Genomic DNA, 27,873 nt, shown 5'->3' on the forward strand with positions numbered 1-27,873 from the left:
TGTCAGAATGAGGAGGCAAACAACCCTCACTTAAAAAAAAAAAAAAAAAAAAAGCAGATCTGGAATTGGCTCCTGATGGAGCTTCCATGAGAACACTGCAGGCCAGAAAACAATTGCAAGAGGTAAGGTGAAATCCTGCAGAGCAGCTGTGTGTCCCTGCCAGCTGCTTTCCGGGAAGGCCTGTGCCTTCATGAATTCCCCAGTGTTTCACCATCTTTTCAGCATCCACCAAAGAAAATCATGCACAGGGATTCTACCTCATTGCCCTTTATTTCAGTTTTGATCCCTGCCCTTCTATTACAGATAGTTTGTTTTGTGTTGTGTTTTAAATGACTTTGTACTGTAACACTGAATCAACTCAGTGAATCTTCCTCTCTCTCTCTCTCAAATTGAAGAAGACTGCAAAATTTTTAAACATTTTTTTTTTTTGCCAGTCCTCGAGCTTGAACTCAGGACCTTTCTCAGAGCTCACCATTAACAATTATATTAAGATATAGACTATACTAGATGCAGTTATTGTTTACTAAGCCTTCACTTAGAACTCACTTAGTAAAGAAAAGACAGCTTGTCTGCATCAAATGGATGATAGCAGCACCTTTCAGATTAAGGTCAGTGGAAGTGGGAGGCACTCAGGTTCACAAGGAGTAGTGTTTTCAGTGATAAGCTATTGCCTTTCCCCAGTGATCACTGTTGCATTCCGAACCCTCAGCTCCTCTGCCCAGTACTGCAGAGGCTCACAATTCCAGGAAGGGAATAGGCTAACTTGAAGAAAGACATCATCTTTATGCTGTAAACTCAAATTATACTTCATAATAAAGGCAGTAGATTATAAGAAAGAATTGAGAGAGAACAGCAATCATTAGGATTCCCAATCCTCTCTACTTACTTAAAAAAAACTATAAAAATGAAATCTTTTTCAGCTGATGACACACAACAAAGCAGGTTCAAAAGGAAGAAGAGGGGCCAAAATGCCCTCATAGTTCCCCACACAGAATTGCATGGCAAGAAGGAGTCACTGAGATTCCCAGCCCTCAAAGCAAGAGGGGAATAGAAGAGTAAAGCTCCAAGGGAGCTTGTCATGAGACACAAGATATGAGCAATGCATCTTTTTTAAAGGATGGATGGATAGCTAGAGGCATGAGGGTTGGCTCACTGGATGCATGGATGAATGGATGGATGGATGGATGGATGGATGGATGGATGGATGGCTTGCTGCAGGACCAGAAGCTGAGGTCCAAAGAGAAAACTGGGTGACAAATGAAAGGTAGTGGCAAAGTACTAAGGATAAAGAGATTGGCAAATGACTTGTGTTCAATGATTTGCTCACTACTGAGACCTATTTCTATTGAGACAAACAGCCCGGTCACACACTCTCAAGGCCTCTAACCAAAGAGGCGTTAAGCAAGGTGTTACTCTGTGTTTATAAAATTAAAACCCACATCAAGCATAAATGCATCTCTATTACCTAACCATTCTGCTAAAGGACTATGAATTTAGTATCCTAAGAATCAAATCTGGGAATCCAGAAAAGGAATACTACATAGGAAGGATCCACATACAGAACAAAATTCTTATTGACAGAAGAAGAAGAAGAAGAAGAAGAAGAAGAAGAAGAAGAAGAAGAAGAAGAAGAAGAAGAAGAAGAAGAAGAAGGAGAAGAAGAAGAAGAAGAAGAGGAGGAGGAGGGGGGGGGGGGGAGGAAGAGCCATTGTGCCAAATCCTCTGAACACTCACCTGTGGCACTCTTGAGGGCATTTACCTACAAACAAACACCAAACTGTATTTGCATTCACAGGAATTCCCCAAGGATATACTAATGCTCTCTGAATCCCTAGTCAAATTTCATTCAAATATAATAAACCAGGTGAAACCATTTACTCTGTGTTTGCCACAAACCCTCTGCCAAAATTCAATATTCATGTCAGAAAACAAAGAATTTTTTATGATTCCAACCTGCCACTCCTTGTGTATGCAGTAGAGAGCCCCACAGACTAGACTGCATTTGAGTTGATTTTAGGGCAGAGTGGGAAAAGATTTATTCTAATTCACTTCAAGACCGGTTAGTTTCTGAACATCATTTGTCAAAATGAAATCCAGATTAATCACAATATACGGGAAGGAATTTGTTATAACTGAGGAATAAATATACCTATAACACCTCAAAGCCCAGCCCAGGGATTGTGAGGTGTTTTGTGCCTCTCTCTCTTTCTTTCTTTCTTTCTTTCTTTCTTTCTTTCTTTCTTTCTTTCTTTCTTTCTTCCTTCCTTTCTCTCTTTCTTTCTTTCTTTGCTGGTTCTGGAGCTTGAACTCTGGGCATTGTCCCTGAGCTTCATTTGCTCAAGGCTAGCACTGTACTGTTTGAGGCACAGCTCCACTTTCAGATGTGTTTTTCTTCTGTGCAGTTTATTGGAGATGAGTCACATGGACTTTCTGGCTTGGGCTGTCTTGGAAGTGAGATCCTCAGATCTCAGTCTCCTGTGTAGCTAGAATTACAGGCATGAGCCTCAGGTGACCAGCTGCATTGTGAGTTGTTATCTACTACAGAAGAAGGTAGTTGCTAGGAACATGAACTCTGAAGCCAGGCCTTCTGGCCCACTCCAGGCTTTGTCTCTTCCTGGTTATGAAAGCTTAGTTATCTGTGCACTTCTCTACATAGATGGGAGGCTAATCAAGGTCCCAGCCTTACAAGTTTTCTATGGGATCAGAAAATGGATGTGTATGACATGTTTAGCACAGTACCTGTGGGACAACATAGGAGAGACACTGGCTCAGTGAATTCCTGTCCTCCGCACAGCCTGTCATCCTCACCTCTGACTCACTCAGTGTTCTCAGCTTTCCTCTTGCTCCACTGCCAACTTTTTAAGTCCCTATGAATAGATAGATGCTCAGAAACTGGACTGCGTAGTAACTGACCCCAGAGATAACCCTGGATATTGCACTTCTAAAATAAATACTAAAACAAATACTGTGGACAATTGAAGGGACACTTGTAAGCTCATATTCAGTTCTCAAAAAAAAAAAAGTCGCCTTTATTTATTTTCATTAAATCAACCCAGAGCAATAGTTGTAAAAACCAGTCTTAGTACCTACTGGGGCCTCCTGACATAAACAAAGAGCTGATGAGAGTCTTTCCAGGCCCTGGTGCCCTAGTGCTTAGAGTAGACAAATCCAATTATGGCTGGGCCTGGGATGCCCATTCTCCGGGCTTCAGTCTTCCTAGCAACTCTAGGGTGTTTTTTGTCTGTTTTGTTGTTTACCTGAGGTGCAACAGAGACTAGGCTAAGAAAACTATGATTCAAGGATCTCCCAATCTCTATCAGCTCCCACTTTCCCAGAATGTTTCCTTTTCCTCTCAGCTCTCATTTGGCACCCCCAAAGACCCTTCTTCTCTTTCATCTCCTGGGAGTTTGCAATCCAAAAGACCTATTGAGTTTCTTGGGGGAAAAAAAGACGCAAACTAAAAGGAGTCAAGTGTAACAATGTCAGATTCTATTCAATTCTTCTACACTCGATGGTGCAACACAATTCTAGTGCATTGAGGGTTCTGGCTATCTCTGTCTCTTATTCATGCTTTTTGTATGCTTTGTGTTTATTGTACAGGTGAGAACTGGAACTGCCTAACCTCTGACAGGCAGAAAAGGCTGATCTTGAATGAAAGAGGGATATGTGCTAATGGGGCCCAGTGTCTGTCTAGATATGCTCAGAATGACTGTGTCTGTTTGGACATTGTGTTGAATCTCTCCCCAAAGGTGAGATTTCAGGAGTGCTGGCTTCTGCTGCCTTCCCTCATTCTGTACTCATGTTACATGGTGAGAATTGGGTCCCTCAGGGTTACTGCATAATGAATGGATCCCCAGCTGCAGGCACCCGTAGTGTCCCGTCCAGCAGGACATCAACTAGGGCCAAGAACCTAGAGGGAGGAATGAGAGAGACAGGAGATACGAGGAAGGCAGCAAGACAAGAGTTCTGATCAGCTGCGAATTTTATTTTTCACACAGGGGTTTATATACCTCTTCAGGAGAGGCAAGAGGGGGTTGGGGTAAAGAAACTGCTCAGGGTAGGAGGTCAGGTGGTAGGATGTTTGCATATCAATGCAAACAGGCATGCTTTGCTTAGTAATCTAATCACAAAATGTTTCTGGCCCTTAGGGCAAGGAACTATGCAGGCACATTCTTACATTCAGGGAGGGGGAGAATGTTCCCCACACTGTAGTTAGAGAGGCTTTTCCTTTTGGCCTTCTTCACTCTGGTGTGCATGTATATATGGATAGAATTGCCACACAGATGCCAAGGAAGGGAGAAAAACAGCACAAAGACCCTAGAAAAGCCCATTCTCTCCCTATCTGTTAGAAACATGGCACCAGTTCACAGACTTAATAATGTCTGTACCATATCCATTTCCATTTTGTTTCTGATCATAATGGTGATGCTAGAAAATGGGCCAGGCAGTTTCCTTTGAACAACAAATTTATTTGCCCAAGGTCATTCTGAAAGAACTCCAAGGAGCCAATCACATTGGAATGTGGCCTGTTCTGGCTCCTTGGTCCTCAGTCTTCTTAACATTAACGCTGGTGTGTCTCACACAACACTTACCACAACTGGAAAAATCTCGATCAGATTTGTGGTATCACTTCGTCCACACAAAACCTGGATGGAAAGCTATAGTGTCACTTCACAGGCAAGGAAAGGTCTCACTGATGGTTTGCCCAAAGTGACTGGTTAAATGAAAAGAGAAATCATCTATCTTTAAGTCATTTACTCCTTCACCTCCTAGCTAGCTTTCCTTGAGCTCTAACTTTCCTTATATGCTATCTCATTGTCACCTAACAGTTCCAACATTCTATAATTCTAAACTTGCTTCTAAAATCAAATCAACTCTTCACACCAAACATGTATCTAGCCAGGCACTGGTGGCTCACATCTATAATTCTAGTTACTCAGGAGGCTGAGATATGAGGATCACAGTTAAAGCCAGTCTGAGCAGTAAAGTCTATGAGATTCTTACCTCCAATTAACTACCAAAAAGCCAAAAGTGAATCTGTGACTCAAGTGGACCTGAGTTCAAGCTCCAGGACTAGTATCTACCACGTGCCAGCAATGTGCTTAGACTGAGAATACAAAGCTCAACAGGAGATGGTCCACAGTGGGGCTCAACAGCAGCAAGGGAAAGGCAGACTTGTGAAGAAATAACACAGTCAGAGCACAACACATGCACAATACGCAGCACACACAGGTGCTCTAGAGACACAACAGGGGAGAGATGCATTCTGCCTACTGGGGGAAGGTACTCAAGACCCAGTAAAGCTTCCTTCCATAGTGACACTGAAGCACTGCACAGAGTTGCCCAAACAGGGAAATCAGTCTACACCCAGTGTGACAAAAATAGTTTTACCTCCAGCAGTTTATTGAGCATAATGAAAATTACAAATGTAGAAAAGTCCAAACAAGAATGCTCAGCTCTACTTCTGAGGTTTTCTATTCGTAATACCTTGCTGGAATTGTCCTGAGTCATGCTTACCACTCAGGGAATCTGAGACCCATAGCAGGTAAAAAAAAAAAAAAACCAAAAATCAAAAACACCCTCAGCAACCAGTTGTTTATCTCGTTTCATCCCGGAATTTGTGCCACGGTTGCCATTATATCCTGCGCAAGGAAAATGAAAAGGTCAAATTTAGTAGCAGATGACAAGTGTCAGGTCCCGGTGTTTCCATTTCCGAGAAGCTTGTGAAATCCTCTCTTTTGTTTACTTGGAATCCGAATCTCCCTGCCCCACACCGGCCTCCTCAAGAGGCTGAAGTGTGGGCTTCTCTTGGAGGGCTGCTTCCTGTGGCTTTAATTGAGGAAAGCAGGCCTGCCTGCCCTGGGGCTGCCCTTGGGGATGTTGGGAGACTCCCAGCTGTCTGTGTGGCTAACATCATCATTTCCCCAAATCGAGTTCCCCAAACACCAGTGATGAAAGAAGAGCAAAGCAAAACAAAACAAAACAGTATTGATGATAAGTCTTGTGGCATCTGGCTTGGAAGTTCTTAAGCAGGTGGATTTTCACATAAGGATCAGATACAGACTGACAGATGTAAGAAGACAAGATCACAGACTGGCTCCTTTCTGAGCCCCTTTCCTAACCAGACCGCAAGAGTCTGGAACAAGTGACGAAAGAAGAATGATGACATGGAAGGCAGGTCAGAAGCCTCCTTCCAGTTTGTGATTTCCAAAGATGTCCAAATAGCAGGGTGGGGTTTGTTGTTGTTTTGTTTTCTTGTGCTTTGTTTGGGGGGATTTTGTTGTTGTTTTGCCGAAATCGGAGCTTAAATTCAGGGCCACATTGCTGTCCCTTAGTGTTTTCATTCAAGGCTAGCACTCGACCACTTGAGCCACACTTCCACTTCTGGCTTCTTGCTGGGTAGTTAAAAATAAAAATCTTACAGACTTTCTTGCCTGGATTGGCTTTGAACCGCATCTTCATGTCTCAGCCTCCATCCGAAGACCTAGGATTTTTTTTTTTTTTTTTTTTTTTTTTTGCCAGTCCTGGGCTTGAGCTCAGGGCCTGAGCACTGTCCTTGGTCTTTCTCAAGGTTAGAGCTCTACCACTTGAGCCTCAGCACCACTTCCAGCTTTTTTGTATGTATGTGGTACCAAGGAATCGAACCTGGGTCTTCGCGCATGCTAGGCAAGCACTTTAACCAGTAGGCCAAACTCCCGGCCCCCCGAAGAACTAGGATTTATAGGCATGAGTCAACAGTGCCTGCTCAGAGCCAGCAGGGCCAGCAACGGGGCCAAGAATCTTGGCAACCATCAATTAGTAAGATTTTCACAGCTACATGGGCAGTGAAAAACACCTTGGTTTTGAATTTATAAAAGACATAGCATATAGATATTCTAAAGCATTCATTCCCATCCCTCTAGAAGGCATCTCTGCCCTGTTCTCACATTTTTTTTATGGGCCTCCTGAGGCCAACACCCACACAGACCAGTAATCTAATTTCCATCTGGTCAAGAAACTATTTTGGTCTTGGCCTGCATTTAGCCCACTTTTCCTGCCAGTGCAGACTCAGCCCCTCACCTCTCCTGGGACTCTAAGGAAACATTTGAAAAATACAGATTTCCTCTAGGACAGAGGTCAGTGTCCTTTGTAGCTCCGAGTGCTGCCAGGAGGTGACTAGGATCATCCCATGTGCCAGGGGAAGGACAGGAAAGGCAGGGGCCTCCCATCACCAGCGATCGTGACCATGGTCTCTTTCTGCCTCCAGACATCAATTCAATCTTGCAATCGCCTGATCCTTTGTTCCCATGTTTCTCTGCCTGGACTGCATGTGAATTTGTCTAGCTAATTTCTGCTCAGTTGCATCCCTAGGATGGATGAACTTCTCCTTTCCTTTGATCTCTGTCTCATTATCCCTGACCCATCCTACCCAATAGAACTGGCTGGCTACCTGTCCATCTGCCATTGCTTCCTGCTAGGCTCACACCTCCCTGTGCTTTGTCAACCTTGGCATCCTAAGTACCAGGCACATTGTGGATGTTTATAAGCCTCTGCAAAGAAAAATTCTGGAAGGACAAGACAGAGAAAAATAAGAAATAATTGGTTTGATGGAAAGTGAGAGGACATACTCAAGCCTTGCCATCCATCTCACATTTGATTTTGTTTGTGAACTAAGATTAAACTGATGATGAATCAGTCAGAAATAATGATATTATCTGCAACTTCTGCAGCTTAGAGAAAAGGCTTCCAAGTCCAGTGGCTTTCTGGGCCAAGTGGGTAACAGGGGTATGAGTAAGTGCTTCAGATACTGAAGAGCAGGGAGGAGCGGAACCATGGCAACGCCACGTGTACAGCCTCATAAGAGCAAAATATTCAAATTCAAACACAAGGGAAGGCAGGCGAAGCTCTGAGTCAGATGGCTAAATCTGGAAGTGCGGTGTTCTGCATTGCACAAAAGGAGCCCTACCCAAGGACAGGACCTGGTCCTCTGCATTTCTGGGAGGAAATGGAGACTAAATAAATGTGTTAGATATAGCATAATTCTAATCACACAGAACTACCCCTGGGCACGTTTCCGTGGAAGAATATATTGTGATTTCTAACTACACACAAGGAATGTCCTGTCTTTGATGAAAAACGTGTCCATAGACTGGGGCAGCCCGGAGAAAACTGGTGGACACAGGGAGTTCGTTACCTTTCTCCACTTCGAGAATGTATCTCTGTGGTTCCCATTACATCGACACTCCAGTGGTATCAAAATATCTACACATGGTTCATGGTTTGTTTGTGCATTTGCTATACCTTCTGCCTAACTTCCTCTTTGTCTTCTTCTGGGCTTTCACTCTTTCTATCCTTTCCAGCTACGTTAGCTGATTCTCCCAGCACAGCCACAGCACCACACAACGTTTCTCAATGTAGGGTTCATCAATACTGGATTGTAATTATTTGTAGCCAGACCTCTACCAGAGCGGCAAAAGCAGACAGAATCTGTTTTACAAACACTCAACCTCCATTGTCTTTCTAGTGTCACACACTGAGTGGTCAGCATTGAATGAGTAAACAAATCAAAGATAGAATAAACACATGGATGGAGAAAGCCTTCTTTCTAGCTAAATAACTGGCCAGGTATCCTCAAATGGGTCCCATAAGATATCCAGAGTCTCCTCAAGGAACAGGGGTAGGAATCTGAAATTCCTCATGCTGAGCTACTAACGCCATTCTAGCTCCTTGAGCTTAACACCATTTGTGCCTTTTCCCACCCTAGACTGGCCAGAGGTTTGGGGTTCATTCTCCCTGATGATAAATATGTTCCAGGCTCACATGGTCACAACAGCTTTCAGAAGTTGAACCCTGGAGCAGATCTGGACTCATCTCTGTTAGGATTAGTATGTAGGCCTTTACCCCCACGTAGAAACTTCATTTAACTAGGCTAGGGTCTCTTTAAGTACTAAGCATACCTTTCTCTTACTTCCCTAGACTTGCCCCGACCCCTCCTACCTCAACCCATTGCCTATTCTCATCAGCACCTTTTTAAAAGACAAACTTAAGCCACATGCTACAATGACTTAAATTATTAAGCCAACGTTTGAAATTATATATTTGGTAAATATAAGAAAGACAATAAAAAAGCAGAAATTATGCATGACAAACTCTTAAAATACTCTTATCTGTTAGGGTACACAATGACATACATCACTCGAGAAGAGAACAAGATGGATAAAGCTCACTGGCATTTATATACCTTACACAATTATTGTTAAATCCACCCTGTTGTGTAGCATTAAGTGATAAGTAGTTTAATAGTGTGAGTCAAACACTACCTGTGCAGCTCTATTTTAATCCTATCATTTTCTAAACCAATCTCAAATCAAATTTCCATGTAGGAAAAGAAGGAGAATCACCAAGAGGTCTTTATGAGAATCTGTCCTAGAGCCTATGAAACCCTGTTGGAACTGTGTGGAAAGAACCCAGGCTGCTCTTACTGTCTGATGCAGTCTTTGAACTTGGGCTAACAAGGCTCCCAGAGAAAGAAACCAGATCTTTTCAGAGCTCTGTTCTAGGGCACAGTCACTCAGTGAAATAGCCAAGGGCTTCCCTATTGAATTTGCCATTGTGACTGTAACTGGATATGTCTATATCATGTACCAGCTCAACCAGTCTGTTCTGGAGGATGGGCAGTTGTATGTCTACCTACTGTCAGGCAGCAGGCTCGTAAATAAACAAGTGGCACACACACCAAATTCAGTGGTTGATTGGAGGCAATGTCAATACACCAATAAGAAAGAGAGGAATCATGTCCACCAACTGGAAAACAGACATGAACACTAAAATCACTGAGGATCCTAATAAGTCACCCATTCTTCAGAACAAATGGAAGCCTTTTGATAAAATAAATACTTTAAAAGGTATTTTTGGAATGAGCGTACATTTATAATACAAAGGAGTTACACTGTAATATTCACATATATAGAGAGAGAGACTGTATATATATATGTATATACTATATATACAGTGCAGTCTGAATAAGTATATTCATCTCTTCTACTATGCCCCCATTCCTTTCATCCCTCCTCTTCTTTCAAACAGCATTTGATGGGTTTCACTATACTAATATAGATAAGTGATTGATAGGTAAGTAGATAGATAGCTTCAAATTGTGATGATAGTCTTACAATTCAGGAGTACACTAATATTCATTGAATTATATACCTTAAGTGGGTTAATTGTATCATCTCACAATTATAAAGCTAAGGAAAAAGAGAAAGTAGAAGAGAACAAAAGATGGGGAAGGAGGGGGGAAAAGGGGAAAAGGGAGAGGGAAGGAGAACAGAGAAGAGAGAATGGGGGGAAAGAGAGAAAGAGGAGGGGAGAGGCAGAAGGAGTGAGCAGCAGTATGCAGTTGCTTCTTCTTGGCCTGAATATGAGCAAGTCTCTTTGAGATCTGCCCTCCTACTTTCTTCCGCTATGAGCTCCCACCATTCTCCAACTGCCACCACATATATCCCCACTACAAACCCTATGCACCTGGCATTTCAAGCACATCCAAACATCAGGCAGATGGTCCTTCTTGGCCTTTTCCCAAACGCTTCTCTTGACCTTGAACACTCATCCTTCAAGACCCAGTTCACTGTGATGCTCTTTGGTAGGAGTAGTTAGGGAATTCGCCCTTGTACAGGCAAAGGGCTTTACCATGGAGAATGACATTTGTGTGGTTGGTGGAGCCCTATCGCAATGTACTGTACCATCCTCCCCAATAAGCCCATCAGCTCGTGAAGATCAGATACCATTATTTGTTCAACTTAGATTGACAAAGTCTAGAGCTCCGACGTTTGGAGATCTGACAAACATTTTCCTGAGAAGTGGGAACTGAGTGCCAGTGGCTCATGCCTATAATCCTAGCTACTCGGGAGGCTGAAATCTAAGGATCGTGGTTCAAAGCTAGCCTAGACAGGAAAGGCCATGAGACCCTTATCTCCAATAAACTACTCAGAAAAAGGCAGAAGTGGTGCTGTGACTCAAAGTTGTATAGCACTAGTCTTGAACAAAAGAAGCTCAGGAACAGCACCCAGGCCCTGAGTTCAAACCCAAGGATGGGGGGAAAAGAAAGAAAAAAGTGGGAGTTATCATATCTCAATGACACAGGCCATGGAAAGTTAACCAGAAATATCTATTACCTTCAGGAGAGACATCAGCATTTTCATAAGAAAGTGTCAGAGTGTCCAAGTTTTACTTCAAGTGGAATCCATATATGGCATAACTCTGCTAAGGTAGTGAGTGTACAGACAAAAAGCTCCAAAGGCCTGTCTATGCTCCGAAAGGACCCACTCCTGCTCCCATAATAAAGTAACATAGGAGTCAGAGATAAAGATAGCTGGGAATCCAAGCAGATGCACAGGGCAAATTTTGAAGTCATAAGAAAATGGCAATTAGCAAGTGCTTTTTAAGGTGGCCAAACTCCATAGGAACTACTTGACCAGAAATTCATTTGAGGTGAAATCATAGCATTTGCTAATGTCAAATCTATATAAAACAAGCATCCTAAATGAAAGCAGCTAACCCTAGAATGGACCAAAAAAGACTAGAAGGTTATGAAACATAAAAGAATGTGAAATATGGGAAGGTAAGAAACATAAGAAGATTAGCCAAGCCTTCAAGAAGGAGCTTAGAAGTTGGCATGGCACTTCCTTCAGGACTGTGTGTGTGTGTGTGTATGTGTGTGTGTGTGTGTGTGTGTGTGTGTGTGACTTATATTGAAGACAATGGGTACAATTCCTTCCTGATGTAAGTTTAGTTATTCTCAATAACTAAGTTGAAGATTGCCTTTAGATCTAATCACATCTCAGTAGGGCTGTTTATCGAACTCCATTTTGTTTATTAGGATGTCTTACATACTTTTAAAGAAAAGAAGACATCTTGATACTCCAATGTTAATGTTGAGCACAAATGCAGATATATATTTCTTTTTTTCTTTTTTTTTTTTTTGGTCAGTCATGGGGCTTGAACTCTGGGCCTGGGCACTGCCCCTGAGCTCTTTAGCTCAAGGCTGGCACTCTACCCCTTGAGCCACAGCCCCACTTCTGGTTTTCTGGTGATTAATTGGAGATAAGAGTCTCACAGGCTTTAGTGCCCATGCTGACTTTGAACCATGATCCTCAGATCTTGGCCTCCTGAGTAGCTAGGATTACAGGCACGAGCCACTTGGATGGAATTTGGAAAACACACATCCCCAAATTAAATGGTAAGAAAACTTCAGAAGCCAACCTCATTCAAATCAACCTGCATGAGATTACCAACATGAGTCCTGTTATTTTGTTGAAGCAGATTCTCAGCACTCCGTACACTGTTGGCATTGTTACAGTGTTGGCATTTTGGATTGTGGCTTGCCTCCACTTACTTGTATGGGGGAATGACTCAGTTCTCCCACCACCTTCCTGTTCAATTTGGTGCCACACCTTCATTTATGCCAAGCTTCAAAGTGTCATTTGCCCTTCAATAGAGTGAATCGGTGATAAATGTAGACCTTGAACTTCAGCCCACAGAACTTGGTCATCAGGTTGCCTCAGTTATAGAGTTCAATTTATGATTTTAGGATGCGTTTATACTATAAAGGCTGGGCTTATTAGAAGGTATGTGAAATTTGCACAGAGCACTTGTGAATCCCAGGTTGGGAAATACATTGTGAGTAGATCAGCTATGTACCCTGTTTCTGATCTGTCTAACCAACCTTGTTTTGTGCTCAGGAAAAGAGAAACCCACCCCATCTCCAGAGACCTTGAACACTCAGTAGTTCCTACATGCTGTTGGCATTCATAACACCAAGGTAAGTGCTTTTGCAGTTAAGTTTTCCTATGTATACCAGAGATGTGGGGGGGGGGAGGAGGATTGTCCTGAAGGCAAAGGTCAGAGGATGAGACAAAGGTCAATAAAGGACCACCTCCCTCCTTCCCAAACGTTCCCCACAGCTTCAACTCTTCCTGGAGTCACCCTGAAGTCACCCTAACTTTGCAACCTTGCCTGGTCACACTTGGCTGAAAGCAGTTTGCAGAGTTGTGAATCAATGAATTGTTTTACAATGGGCTTGTCTTTCCTTAGGTTTTTTTTCACATTTTAATTATGGTTAAATATGCATATCATAAAATCGTCCATCTTAATTATTTCTAAGTGCACAGTTCATTGACAATACATATATTCACACTCTGTGCAGACAGTCTGCAGAACTTTTTCATCTTGTAAATATTATATATTAACTCTGCAGTTCCCCTTCCCCAGCCTCTGGCAAACCGCCTTTTTGTTGTCTGTTTTTATGAATTTGACTACACAAGGACCCTGTGCAAGGGGGTTTGTACAGTATTTGTCCTTTTGTGGCTGATTTATTTCACTAAGCTTACTGCTCTTAGCTTATCTAACATGTGCTAGAGTTTCATTCCTTTTCAAGCTCAATAGTATTTCCTCATATGTGGCTTATCCATTCTAGTATGAATGGATACTTCACTGCTTCTACTTTCAACGTAAGTGTATGTTGCAGCTTTTATTTTTCACTAAATTAGTTGCTTTTTAGGGGCTCTACTATACCAACCTCTGAATTTTCTATATTCTCCAATCTGTGCTTAAGCTTGCAAGATCTAGCTTTAAAATTTGGTGTGTGTTTTTCCCACTGTATAATTGCACATACCTTCTTGTCCAGGCCTAAGCATAAAGAAATGTGCAAGACAGATTGCAGTGGAATAGAGGCGGGAACAGCTTGCAGGAACATGTCAGGAATGGGAAAAGAGTGCTGACTGGCTCAGCCCTCATGGCAGGAACTAAGCAGCCCCTCCAGGGTTATTTTCAACCACCAGCCTTGGCCTTCACCCCTGTGTGCAGCCAGCCTGCTCCTCAGGTGAGCTCTGCATTGGAGCAGCCAGGGCCTTCCTGGCCTCCCTTTCTGAGACTTCACATGCATGCAGGCAGAAGCAATCTCTCAATGAATGATTCAAGCAATCCAGAGTTAGTTGGAACTGTGAGTATGGGCTGTCGTTTCAATGTGAAATCTTCTCTGTGAGTGGTGCGACAGAAATGTGCTCTGCCTCTTACGGAACATTGTTCAGACTACAGCCACCTAACAGCTACTGGAGTAGATTTCCATATATGTACACACAATAAACACAGACATGAGCACACACACATGCATGTTCACATGTACAGAGATGCACTGCACACACACATGTATGTGCAGAAACACATGTGCACACAAGGGTCACGCAAATGTCTATGTGTGTATACACATGTGCACAATGCACTACACATACATGTGTACACGCATGCCAGCACGTGCACAGTATGTGTGTACATGTGGATCACATGTAAATATGCATGTACATGTATGGCTGTACATGTATGCCTGCACACAAATATAGTCACACATGTACAGTGTGACTGCACATACATATGTACACGGGCACATATGTATGTACACATATGTGTTCGTGCATATGCATCCATATGTATATAGGCATGCATCCCAGAAATTATGGTAGATTAGGTCTACAGCAAATGAAACTTCTTGAACATCATCCATCCGAGAAACAGGGAAGCGCCTGTTAACATGGCTCGACTTCCTATTGATCAGGGAAGAAAAAAGGAAGACAGGAGGGAAGAGCAAGAGAAGGAGAGAGGGAGGCAAAAGAGATAGGCAGGAAGATGTAGGGAGGTCAGGTAGTCAACTGCTCATTATTCTTTAGATAAACATAATCTGAGTTCCAGTTCAGATATAATGGAGAATCCAAGACACATTGCTCTTGTGGACAATGGAATTCTTTCATTGTGCAATATACATTGTATGGTATACTAAAATATATTACACAGTGTTCAGTTAGGCTTATGTCCTAGCTGATCTAGTGTGGGAGATGGTGAGAGTACTAAAAATCAGAGACTCATCCCTCATAATGGCAACCTGGAAATGCCCTTCTCCCTCCTCCACAAAAAAGCCCAAGACCTGATGGATTCACAGCTGAATTCTATAAGGCCTTCAATGCAGAACTCACACCAATACTCCTCAAACTCTTCAATGAAATTGAAAGTGCAAGTTTTCCACCTAACGTCATTCCCTCAGCCCAAAATGAGATAGGGACTCATCAAAGAAAGAGAACTATAGATCCATTTCTTTGATGAACATTGATGCAAAACTTCTCAACAAAATACTGGCTAATCAACTTCAACAACTCATCAAAAAAATTATACACTATAATCAAACAGGATTCATCACAGGGATGCAAAACTGGTTCATTGTATGTAAGTCAATTAATATGATTCAAAACAGCAACAGGAGCAAAGACAAGAACCACATGGTCATCTCAATAGGCGCAGAAAAATAAGTTGATAAAATCCAACACTCCTTTATGATAAACTAGGAATCCAAGCGACATTCCTCAGTATAATAAAGGCTGCATATGACAAACCCACAGCTAGCATTATACTTAATGGTGAAAAGCTAAAGCCATTCCCTCTAAACTCAGGAATGAGACAAGAATGCCTACTCTCTCCACTCCATTTCAATATAGTATTAGAATTTATGGTTAGAGCAATAGGGCAAGAAGCAAATATAAAGGGGATCCAAATAGGGAAAGATGAAGTACAACTTTCCCTCTTTGTAGATGACATGATTCTGTATTTAAAGAGCCCTACAGACTCCACTCCCAAGTTACTTGAGCTCGTATGAAACTTTGGCAAAGTAGAAGGTTATAAAATAAGCCCTCCAAAATCAATAGCTTTTTTCCTGTATGCCAACAGTAAGAGCAAGACTAAAATCAGGAAAGCAACTCCTTTTGCAATAGCCTCAAAAAAATACTAAGGAATTAACTTAAACAAGGAAGTAAAGGACTTCTATGATGAAAACTTTAAAAACCTGAAAAAGTAAATTAAAGCCAAACTAAGGAAATGGAAAAACCTCCCATGCTCCTGGATTGGGAGAATTAACATCTTGAAAATGACAATCCTGCCAAAGGCTATCTATAAATTCAATGCAATACCTATCAATATCCCAATGTCATTCTTTAAGGAAATAGAGGAAGCAATCTAAAAATTCATATGGAATAATAAAAGACCACCCATATAGCAAAAGCAATCCTTAGCAGAAAGAACAGGACTGGAGGAATATCAATACCAAATTTCAGACTCTATTACAGAGCTATATATAGTAATAAAAACAGCTTAGTCCTTGCACATGAACAGGCCTGAAGACCAATGGAATAGAACTGAAGACCCAGAAATCGACCCACAGACCTACAGTCACCTAATCTTCCATAAGGGAGCCAAGAAAATAGGATGGAAGAAAGACAGCCTCTTCAACAATTGCTGCTGGCAGAATTGGTTAAAAATCTGTAGAAAACTAAAGTTGGATCCTTTATGTCACCCTGCACCAGAATTAATTGCACATGTAAAGGCAGATACCCTGAAAACTTTATAGCAAGAAATAGGAAATATTCTAGGGCTCCTGGGTACAGATTGAAACTTTCTTAACAAAGGCCCAGAAACACAACAAATTAAAGAAAGCTTGGACGAATGGGACTTCATTAAACTGCAGAGATTCTGTATGGCACAGGACATTGCTAGCTAGTTACACAGCAAGCCCACAGAGCAGGAGAAGATGGTCTCATATCTAAAACATACCTACTACTCAAAAATTTGAACCTCTTAAAAGCACGTCTTCAAAGAAACAACCCTGCCATTAAAAGGCAGGCTAAAGATGTAAAGGGAGACTTCTCTGAAGAGGAAATAAGAATGGCCTATAGACACATAAAGAAATGCTCCACACCTCTGACCATTAAAGAAATGTAAGTCAAAACAGTTCTGAGATTTCCCCTCACTCCAGAATGACCATTATCAAGAAATCCAATAACAGATGCTGATGGGGATGCAGCCAGAAGGGAACACTACGACACTGTTGGTGGGAGTGTAAACTAGTTCAGCCATTCTGGAAAGCAGTATGAAGATTCCTCAACAGGCTAAACATAGAGCTCCCCTATGACCCAGCAATTCCACTTCTTGGCATTTACCCAAATGTCCAAAAACAAGGTCATACTAAAGCTACTATCACAGCTATGTTCATTGCAGCATTGTTTACCATAGCTAAGATATGGAACCAACCCAGATGGCCTTCAGTAGATGAATGGATCAAGAAGGTGTGGTATTTATACACAATGGAATTTTATGCAGCCATCAGAAAGAATGATATCTTCCCATTCATAAGGAAATGGAAAGACTTGGAAAAAATCATATTAAGTGAAGTAAGCCAAACTCAAAGAAACATAGGCCACATGTTTTCCCTCATTTGCAATAAGTAGTTCACATCTAGGCTTCTCCTAGCAGAATACTACAATAGTTCAATAGCTATATACATGCGGCCCTATAGGATGAGGAGGATGAGGATAAGTGAAATGGACTCCTGGATATGGAAACAATAGCTTTATATTTGAGTTTGTTATTCTTAACCTACTGTATGAAGTTATTTCTCCCCCCACCCTCTCTCCTTTTTTTTTTGTTTTCTTTCACTCCTGTTGGTATATCTCATAGTGCCACTGTATCTGACTTTTGTACCTGGTATATTGTATGTATGTTTATTTGTCTATTTGAAATAGGGAAGGGAAGGGGAAAAAAACAACACGATTGGGAGGGGGTGGAAGGAGGGAAACTGGGAGAAAAGCAACAGAAGGGACATCAATATTCAAGAAGAAATGTACCCATTATCTACCGAATATAACTGTAACCCCTCTTTACATCACCCGACAATAAAATACAATTGAAAAAAAAAAGAAAAAAAGAAGATATTCCCTCTGAACCTCCTGCAGGTCTCACAATAGCCAACCCCATTCTTGGTAGGTGTATGTTCATGCCATAGTCAACCAAGACAAGCCTGACTACAGATAGAGACATAAAGGAAACAGAGAGTAAGGGTGCATTGATGGTGAACAAGACATAATTGTGGCTATCCCAGCCGATGAGTTGATATGATGATACTCAGAGCAGCATCAAGTACTGGAGTCAAGTAGGGTCAAGTGGAAAAAGAGAATAGGGGAAAACATTAATGACAGATTCCAAAAGACACTTTTCAGTGATAGTAACTGTGATTCAGACTGTGTCCTAGACAGTTCAGGAATCTTTCTGAAAGTTATTGAAAAACCCTAAAACTTAAAAGAATCACACACCCAGGTATTATATTTGTCTTTGTTCTGTTAGTTTAGTCTTTCTATTATACTGAAAATTCCACATGGGCTCAGATCATGGATTTGGGGGGAGGGTGGTTTGAGGGATTTGATTCGGGGTTTATTGTGCTTGTATTTGGCTTGAACTCAGAGCCTGGGCCTTGTCTCTCCTTTTTGCTCAAGAATAGCATTCTATGGAAGTGTTGGCAAAAAAAATGATAATAATAATAATCACAGCATTCTACCATACCTTTACTTCTGGGTTTTTTGTCTATAATTCCGGCAGCTCCTACTGAAGGATTTTTTTTTCCAGTCCTGGGTCTTGAACTCAGTGCCTGAGCAATGTCCTTGGGCTTTTTCAAGACAAGAGTTCTACCACTTGAGCCATATACCACTCCTAGCCTTTTCTATATATGTGGTATGGAGGAATTGAACCCGGGTCTTCATGCATGCTAGGCAAGTACTTTAGCACTAGGCCAAACTCCTGGCTAAATGCATTCTTACTTACAATAATGCCTAGAGAGTATTTGGTGACTGATGGACCATCTTCTTTGACACTGAGAATCTTTAACTACGGAAGTGGCTTCAAATGAGATCTGAAGTCTTTGGCAAAGCTATCTTGGCCATTATGGATTTGTTCACTTTTTAATTCACTTTCCACTACTCCAGAGATGTCATAACTACCATAGAGTGTGCCTCTGAAAGTCAGGCTTGTGTCCACATGAGAAACAGTGCTGACCTAGCTGCAGCAAGAACCAGGCCTAACAAGTGTCCCAGGGGACCTTCCCACAGGAGGTCTTGTTTTTCATCCTGGGCCTTGGTACCTTGGAGTTTCAGAGCAACTCCTCTCACATCCATAACTCTCACTTCCTCATTCCTAAGACAGAGTTCCTGCCAAATAGTACAACAGTGCTGCAGTCTCCCTGTCTAAATGAACAAGGAAGCTGAAATTTAAAAATCCCAGGCCTGCTTGGAAGAGGTCAGAAGCAACTACAAAGAGCCTGGGAGTGAGACACCGAAACAAAGCGATGTTTCTGATACATGTAAAACGATAGCCAACATCCCTCGAAGCTTTGTAAGGTGCCAGGCACGTTTTAGACATTACCTCATGCAACTACATGTGACCATACAAGCTAAACATTATTAATCCTATTACACAAATAAGAAAATTAGAGTCTTGAAGAAGCCAAGTATTTTGGCCAATATTTCTCAGCTAGAAACGAATGGAACTAGAATACAAATCAAAGTCCTTCTGGTTTCAATTCAGTGCTTATTTCACTGTACCAACCATTCCCCACACCCACGGGAAACCGAGCAACCCGCAGAAAAGTGTCCTATCTGCCAGAAAACAATCAGAAAACAAAACTCCACCAGTGATTTTAACAGAGGATAACTGAAGACAAGGAACTGGTTACATAGGCAGAAGGGGCTGACGACAGACACATGTGAACCTGTGAATAACAAACTCTAATAACTGTAGGATATTACTACTTCCTCTGGGGTGGGGTGAGCATGGGAAGGGGGGATTGGAGTGATCGGCCCCTAGAAGCTTGGAGGTGTTGGGAGCTAGGACTCTAGACTCTCGGGACATGTGTGTTACCTGCAATGCGCTGGACCCTGAGAACAAGGATAGTGCTGGTTCCAAGCTTCCAACAAAAGCTAAAAGCACTAACACAAAGGTGAACTTCATGGGTGATGCTAACAAGAGAATAAGTAAACACAAAGGCAAGACCTTTCTCCAATTATGCCATCCAATATCGGCGCCCCCCTCCCCCCGGGACTCTCTAACTGGTAAAGGGGATATGAACCTAGTCAACAGAGCCCCAGTCCCAGTTTGACAAGGCCAAGTATAGAAGAGTGGATCTGGAACTGAGTGAGGAGGACAATTCTAACCACACAGGGAGGTGTGTGTAATGTCCGTGTATGTGGTTTGGAGCAAGAGAGACAACCACTGCTGCAATAGCATCAAGTGCCATCACCAAGCCCCTATGACATGACATTCACAGTGTTCTGTCTGTAACCCACATTGACTCCATGGACCTCACCCTGAGTGGTAAGTTCTGTCCTAACTACCTTTCCAATTCTACAGATGCACAAGCTAATGTTTTGAGATGCTCATAGGTCAGGAGGAAGAGAACCCAGTAGTCAAAGTCAGCTCTGCCTGGATGTTAAGACCTTGCTATCAGCCCTTCCCATGCTTGTTTTCTAGCACTGCCATAACGGCACCACAAAGTGAGTGGCTCACAAGGATCCAACTATGTGGTCTCACTCTAGTGTCCAAAAGTACAAAATCAAGGTAGTGATTAGGCCTTGATATCTCTGAAATCAAGAGACAGTCTCCTTGCCTCTTCCAGCCACAGGTGGCTTCCAGGCATTCCTTGGCTTATGGCTGCGTCACTCCTGATTCTACCTCTGTCTTTCTAAAGCCTGCTTCCCTGTATGTCTAATATTATTTGCTTTTAATCTTTGTAGAACACAGATGATGGACATAGGATCCACTTAGTTATCCAGGACATTCACATATAAAGATCCTTGACTTAACATTGACCAAGAGGGATTACCTAATGTCTTTTGGAGGGGAATACAATGCCACTGTCCCGCCATCATACTATGTACAACTCTTAGCATTTAGAAAACCATGCTTTGCCAAAAAAATTATCTTCAATAAAATCTGCACTTTTTTTTTTTTGGTGGATCATGGGGCTTGAACTCAGCCTCGGCACTGTCTCTGAGCTCTTCAGCTCAAGGCTACCACCCTACCCTTGAGCCAAGTCCCATTTTCTAGAGGTTAATTGGAGATAAGAGTCTCAGGTCCTTTTGTGCCCAGGCTGGCTTTGAACCTTGATGCTCAGATCTCAGCCTCTTGAGTAGGAGGATGACAGGCATAAGCCACCACGCCCGGCTATAATCTGTACTCTTGACTCTTGTAACATCCCCAAATTCTCAAATCAGTTTTGTTCTGCACATAACATTTTTATTTTTTTATTTTTTATTGTGATTAATAGAAGGGTTACATTATATTCACCAGATAGAAAGAGCATTACTTCACAAACATTGATACCCTTTCTTATGACATGGTCCCCATTTCCCTCCCACCCTCTCCCCACTTATCTTGATTTCCCCCCTTACCTATCCAATTTCAAATAACCAATTAAGCACATATAAAATATATTAGATAATAAGGTGAAATGTAACAATATGAGAAAACCAAGAGATGAGAGATAACATAGTACATTAAGGACAACAGCCATTCATTTTATGGCTTTTGTTTCCTTATCCTGGAGGGCTTTACATTTAGTGTCATACTATTTGGCCTAATGTCTCTAGATTTTGTTCTATTGTAAATCTCTGCTAGGAGAACCCAAGGTTTTTACTGATTATGACAAATGAGGGAGACTATTGGGCCTGTGTTCCTTTGAGTCTGGCTTACTTCACTTAATATGATTTTTTCTAAGTCTTTCCATTTCCTTACAAATGGGGCAATGTCATTCTTTCTGACTGCAGCATAGAATTCAATTGTGTATAAATACTACATCTTGTTGATCCACTCATCAGCTGGGGGACATCTGGGTTGGTTCCATATCTTTGCTATGGTAAATAGTGCTGCAATGAAATTGTTGTGCTGGTGGATTTAGTATGTCTTTGTTTCTGGATGATTGGGTAAATGCCAAGTAGTGGAATTGCTGGGTAATAGGGGAGTTCTATGTTTAGTCTTTTGAGGAACTTCCATACTGCTTTCTATAGTGGTTGAACCAGTTTGTACTCCCACCAACAGTGTAGTAGTGATCCCTCCTGGCCACATCCCCTCCAGCATCTGTTGTTATTCGTTTTCTTGATCCTGGCTGTTCTAACTGGAGTGAGGTGGAATCTTAGAGTTGTTTTGATTTGCATTTCTTTTATGACCAGAGATGTTGAGCATTTCTTCATGTGTCTTAGGCCATTTTTGTTTCTTCTTCAGAGAAGACTCTCTTTAAGTCTTTGGCCCATTTTTTAATGGGATGGTTGTTACTTTGGAGATTAGTTTTGGAGTGATTCAATTTTTTGAGCTGTTGATATATTTTAGTTATGAGGCCTTTGACTGTTGTTTGGTTGGTGAAGATCTTCTCCCATTCTGTGGGCTTCCTAATTAATTTACTAGCTATGTCCTTTGCCATACAAAAGCTCTGCAGTTTTTTTTTTTTTGTTTTTTTTTTTGCCCCTTTCTCTTTCTGGCCCCGCTCACTCCGGCCCTGCTCGCTCCGGCCCTGCTCGCTCCGGCCCTGCTCGCTCCGGCCCGGCTAGGCCCCCTTTCTAGCTCAGGCCCCGCTCGCTCCAGCCCCGCTCGCTCCGGCCCACTTGCTCTGGCCCCGCTTGCTTCCGCCCGGCTCGCTCCAGCTTGCTCTTGGCCCGCTCGCTCCCGCCCGGCCCTGCTCTGGCCCTGCTCGCTCCGGCCCGGGTCCGCTCCTGGCCCCGCTCGCTCCGGCCCGGCCAGCCCTCGCTTGCTCCTGGCTCTGCTCGCTCTGGCCCCTGCTCGCTCTGGCCCCGCTCGCTCCGGCCACCACTCGGTTGGGCTCTGTTCACTTCAGCTCAGCTCGCTTCTTTCGCTCTCTGTCGCCGTCGCAGTCTTGTCTCTGCCACTTTTCCGGTTTTTTGGTTGTGTCTCGTCTCTGCCACTTCCGGCTTGGTTGTGTATGTGGGATACCGAGGAATCGAACCCAGGTCTTTGTGCATGCTAGTCAAGCACTTTAACCGCTAGGTCAAACTCCCGGGCCCAAGCTCTGCAGTTTAATGCAGTCCCACTTATCCAGCCTTTCTCTCATTTGTTGTGTTTCTTGGTCCTTATTGAGAAAGTTTCGACCTGTGTCAAGGAGGCCTAGTGTATCTCCTATTCCTTCTTGTAAAGTTTTTGTGTAGGCTTTTACCTGGAGGTCTTTGATCCATTTGGAGTGCACATAACATTTTTAATATTCAATATTCCTGTCACTTTCTGCCTTTCTTCCTACCTAAAGACAAATAAGTGCGCAATGACATCTTCAGTGCCTGTCTGGAACAGCTAGCCTGCATGTCATTAACTCATGACCTCACTTGAAATCTCCTCCAGTAATTCCCTCTCTCCTCCCCTATTCTGTCTCAGCTGTTTTCATTGCCCTGACTTTCACTAGCTCTTGCCTGACACCATCCCAGAGTTCAGTGGGCACACTGAATGGACTATTACTTCATTTGGTAGTGTTTCCTCCATCTCAGCCTCCACCTCTTGTTCCAAGAGGAGGCACTGAAGGCCATTCTCTTTGCCAAGCTCCACTCCACACCCTACCTTTGAAAGGAAACCACCAAACAACTCCTCTACTTAGCTGAAAGAATCAAATAATCATTTTGCAATTCACTTCACTTAGGACATCGATTGTAAATGCATGTAATTTTTGTATACACTATGTGTATACACTATGTGCCTGTGTGTGTGTGTGTGTGTGTGTGTGTGTAAAGCAATATTCTCAAAACAAGAAGATGTTGGGGAAAAAAAAGGCATATTTTCCCATTTTCCAAAAAAGAAAAATGAAGAGAGCCCTAATGCATCAAAGTTAATGAAATGCATTTCTGGTGCCAGATCTGAAAGAATTAAAAAATTGCCTTTTCTCTCCATGTAAACATGTCAGAATCATCTTTATTGGGCTCTGAAATATTTGTTTGTGAGTGCTTCTGCATACCAAGTACTAAATCTTTTGGATTTGATTCTGAATTTCTTAATTATGCCTCATGAAAAGAAAGAAAAAAGAAGATTAAGAAACACAATTTGGAAACCCATGTAGGGGATTTTCTGCCCAATGATCAAAGTATCATCAATATCTATTGGAAACTTAATTTGCAGCAAGCACTTCCTACTTCTGCAGATTTGGATGTTAGTGTTATTGTACTTTTCCTCTCTCTCCAACAAAATCTTTGGAAACATTTTTTCTGCATCTAGGGTATGTTCTTCATGCATCAGGATAATTGCTCAGCATGTCACTTATTTGGTGAACTCTTCCTCATCTGTGAGTTCACATTGTACTTTTCTATTTTTCAGAAAATAGACAAAAAGAGGAAATAAACCATTTGAGACATACCAACCTCTTTCCTTTCCCATGAGCAGCAAAAGACAAGACTCCCTAGCTGTTCTTACCTTCTCTCAAATTATTTGGGAAAATAAGAATGATGCCACTCAGATATTCCTGGCAATGTTGTTCTAGAAACAGTATGTTTGGGGCTTACAGGGAAAGGATGAAGGTATAGGAGGGAGTCATAAAGAGGAGGATTTTCATGAAATGAAACAACATGTGCGGCGGGGTGCAGGGGAGGGAAACGGGGACCATGACATGAGAAGGGGTATCAATGTGAAATAATGCACCTTCTATCTGGTGAATATAATGTAACCCTTCTATTAATTACAATAAAAAAAATTATGGGGAAAAAAAAGAATCCTAGACCAACAAACAATTGTGATTCTCAGGAGTACTCTGCCTCAACTCCGAAAGATCCAGCTGCTCCCAAAATGACTTGTTAATTCAGAATGTAAGACTCAAACTCTATGATTTGTTGAGGGGCAGGGCAGAACATTTTTGTTGTTCAATTTTCCATATTAATTCTTCTGCCCTTTTCCTACCCCAGTCAAAAGATAGGTCTAATACAGAACCAAAGGTCTTGTTGATCAAGTGTATATATATTCCACCTGATTTCTTTCAGAGAGGTAGTTGTGTGAGTGGGGAGAATCAGTAATGGTAGGAGGTATAAGCCTTCGTTTTCAGGAACCCTAATAAGAAAAGGCAAGCAGAAGGAGTGATTTATTAATGGGATGGGATGATGAGTCATATTGCATGTTGGCTGCTTTGGTCCAGTGAATGCTGGATAACAGTGAATGCTAGATAACTATGCCCGTGAGTGCCTCGTGTCACTGGAGTGTGGAGCCATTAGGTCCTGCGAATGAAGGAGATAGCCTCAGAAAGTAGTAGTTAGGATTTCTGGAGTAAACTTCTACAAAAGAAAGTAGGGTTCAAAAAGAACAGGTTCAGGGCAGCCCTTTCCTTTCTGCTAAACATTGAATATGGCAGTGAGTGCTTTTCTACTCACTTACATGCCTTCAAAAGTGCTTTGTAAGTGAGGAAGTTTACAAAGCTTGGCATACTAAACAGAGTCTGAGACTGACTGACCTAAACAACCAGCATATGGAAGGAGGCTGACTCTCCTTTAGCCAGTAAATTCAGGCTTATGCCAAGTACTTTCTTAGGATATTAGGAGACAAGAATGGTATGTGAAGGGTAGGGTTTCATATAGAGGTAATTTTCAGAAAAAAAATTACTTTTAATCAAATGAGCTGGGACTCTGTGTGTGTGTGTGTGTGTGTGTGTGTGTGTGTGTGTAGTGTAGTGTAGTGTATGCACACACATCTTAGTACTGGGGCTTGAATTCAGGACTTGGTACTACTCTCATTTGGCTTTTTTTTTTTTTTTGCTCTACTACTTGAGCCACACCTCCACAACTGGCTTTTTGGTGGCTAATTGGAGATAAGAGTTTCCTGGACTTGCCAAGCATGGTGGCTCATGCCTGTAATCCTAGATACTCAGGAGGCTGAGATCTGAGGATCAAGGTTCAAAGCCAGCCAGGGCACAAAAGGACCTGAGACTCTTATCTCCAATTAACCTCTAGAAAACCAGGAACTGGGGCTTGGCTCTAGGGTAGGGCAGTAACCTTGAATTGAAGAGCTCAGGGACACCACCCAGGCCCAGGGATAGGGTGGTAGTCTTGAGCTGAAGAGCTCAGGGACAACACCCATGCCGAGTTCAAGCCCCATGACCCACAAAAAAAAAAAAAAAGAAAGAAAAAAAAAAAAAAGAGTTTCTTGGACTCTTCTGCTCAGATTGGTTTTGAACCATAGTCCTTAGATCTCAGCCTGAGTAGCTAGAATTACTGGTTTGGGTCATCAGTGCTCAGCTTGAGTGACTTCTTTTCTGTGAAATGTACCAGAATCCTAACGCACTAATTTGCAGTGAATATCCACATGGGTGATGTGATATGCAACAACTCCCAAATCCTTGGATTAGAATCTTATCATGGATTAAAATCAGCTCAGAAAATCCATGTAAAACTAGGGTTTTATGAAACTTAATTTGAAGAACACTCCACCAGGGTTGAATGTGATTGATTTAAAGTTCCTTCCCTTATTCTTTTCCAGGTGTTTCCAACAACCCTAGACCAGACATTACATCCCCAGGTCCCTGCTCAAGAACAGCTAGACATCCCCTGGAGTATGAGAGGCTGTGGCTAGATTCAGACATGAAAGATGTCATCCAGGTGATAAATAAGAAAAGAAAGAACCAGACAGGATGGTGGCAAAGTGGCTCTCTTTACCTTTTACAATGCTGCTTCTTCCACATACCCTTAACCGTATAGACATGCTTACATAGAAGGTTTGCGAGCTGGAAATAGAAACCCCAGGAATCAATAGGCTCTAACGTGGCCCAACATTCTTCAGGAAAGACAAACCAATCTCAGATCAGATGGCCACTGGTGACACCCATATTCCATTATAGGAAGCCTGTTGGCATGCTTTTGTTGCTTACTGGAATCTACAGTTACAAGCATTGAAGTTGAAGAATTAAAAATATGAAATGATTCTTTAACCATAACAATAGATACATACAGTTAAATGTATCTTTTCCAAAATATGAGGGTTAGAAATTTAATCCTTGGAGAGATGAATAAGTCATGAAGGATTTGTTTCCATGAATAGATTCATGTCATTCTTACAGTACTGGGTTCATTTAAGAGGGTGATTTAATTGAAAAAGTACATTTCTCTATCTTTCCCATGTCCCATCCTCTCCCCTCCCCTCTTGTCCTCCTCTCCCATCTCCTCTTGGTCCCTTCCCTTCCCTCCCTCCCTCCTCTTCCTTCTCCTTCCTTCCTTTCTTCTACCCTCCCCCCTCCCTTTTTCTCTCTGGGAACTCCTTGCATACAGGACACTGTGAACAGTCAGACAAGCCTAATAACTAAGCTTATCTCAAAGGAGCATGTATCAAGTCAGGTGTCCTCCTGAAGGTTGTAGATTATGGCAACCTTTTTCATTAAAGCATGGGCAACACTGGCTTTCACAGAGAGAGTATGCTGTCCATATAAGGGTGCTTTGGCATAGCAGGAAAGATATGTATTTTAAGTTGTCTTTAATCTGCAACTGATGACTGCACAAACTGTGTGACTTTAGGAGATCACTGAAACAAGGATAAAAATCACCTAACTTATAGATATTTACAAGAAAAGAGACAAGCAGATTCGTTAGGATATAATCAATACTTAATAAACAAAGACTGCTATATTTTGTATGAGTTTACTATGTCTTATTTGTAAATTGAGCCTCCATACCTTATATCGATGGGGAAGTCATTCTAGTAATCAAGGTCATTAGAAGCTCCCCCCACCCCTGCCGGCCTCTACTTTCTGTATAGTCCATTCATTTAGCAAATATATCTTGGGCTCCTACCACATGCTAGCACTAGAGCTAGACCCCTCCCCCTTTTTGTGCCAGTGCTGGGGCTTGAACTCAGGGCCTGGGCACTGTCCCTGAGCTTCTTTTGCTCTAGACTAGCACTCTCCCACTTGACCCACAGTGTCACTCCTGGCTGCCTTTTTCTGTTTATGTGGTACTGAGAAGTTGAACTCAGGGCTTCATGCATGTGAGGCAAGTACTCTACCACCAAGCCACATTCCTG

At 42.2% G+C, this 27,873-nt stretch overlaps 1 long non-coding RNA gene across 1 annotated transcript; it reads left to right on the forward strand.

Annotated features, from left to right (window-relative positions):
• Positions 1-59: 59 nt before the first annotated feature.
• Positions 60-26,470, forward strand: LOC150056936 (uncharacterized). Its single transcript, XR_016537022.1, has 3 exons — positions 60-122; positions 12,720-12,799; positions 26,341-26,470. It is a non-coding gene; the product is annotated as an uncharacterized LOC150056936 (long non-coding RNA).
• The last annotated feature ends 1,403 nt before the right edge of the window (positions 26,471-27,873 follow it).

Source organism: Megascapheus bottae, chromosome 11, assembly GCF_031878675.1.
Source record: "Megascapheus bottae isolate mThoBot1 chromosome 11, mThoBot2.hap1, whole genome shotgun sequence".
Lineage (NCBI taxonomy): Eukaryota > Metazoa > Chordata > Mammalia > Rodentia > Geomyidae > Megascapheus > Megascapheus bottae.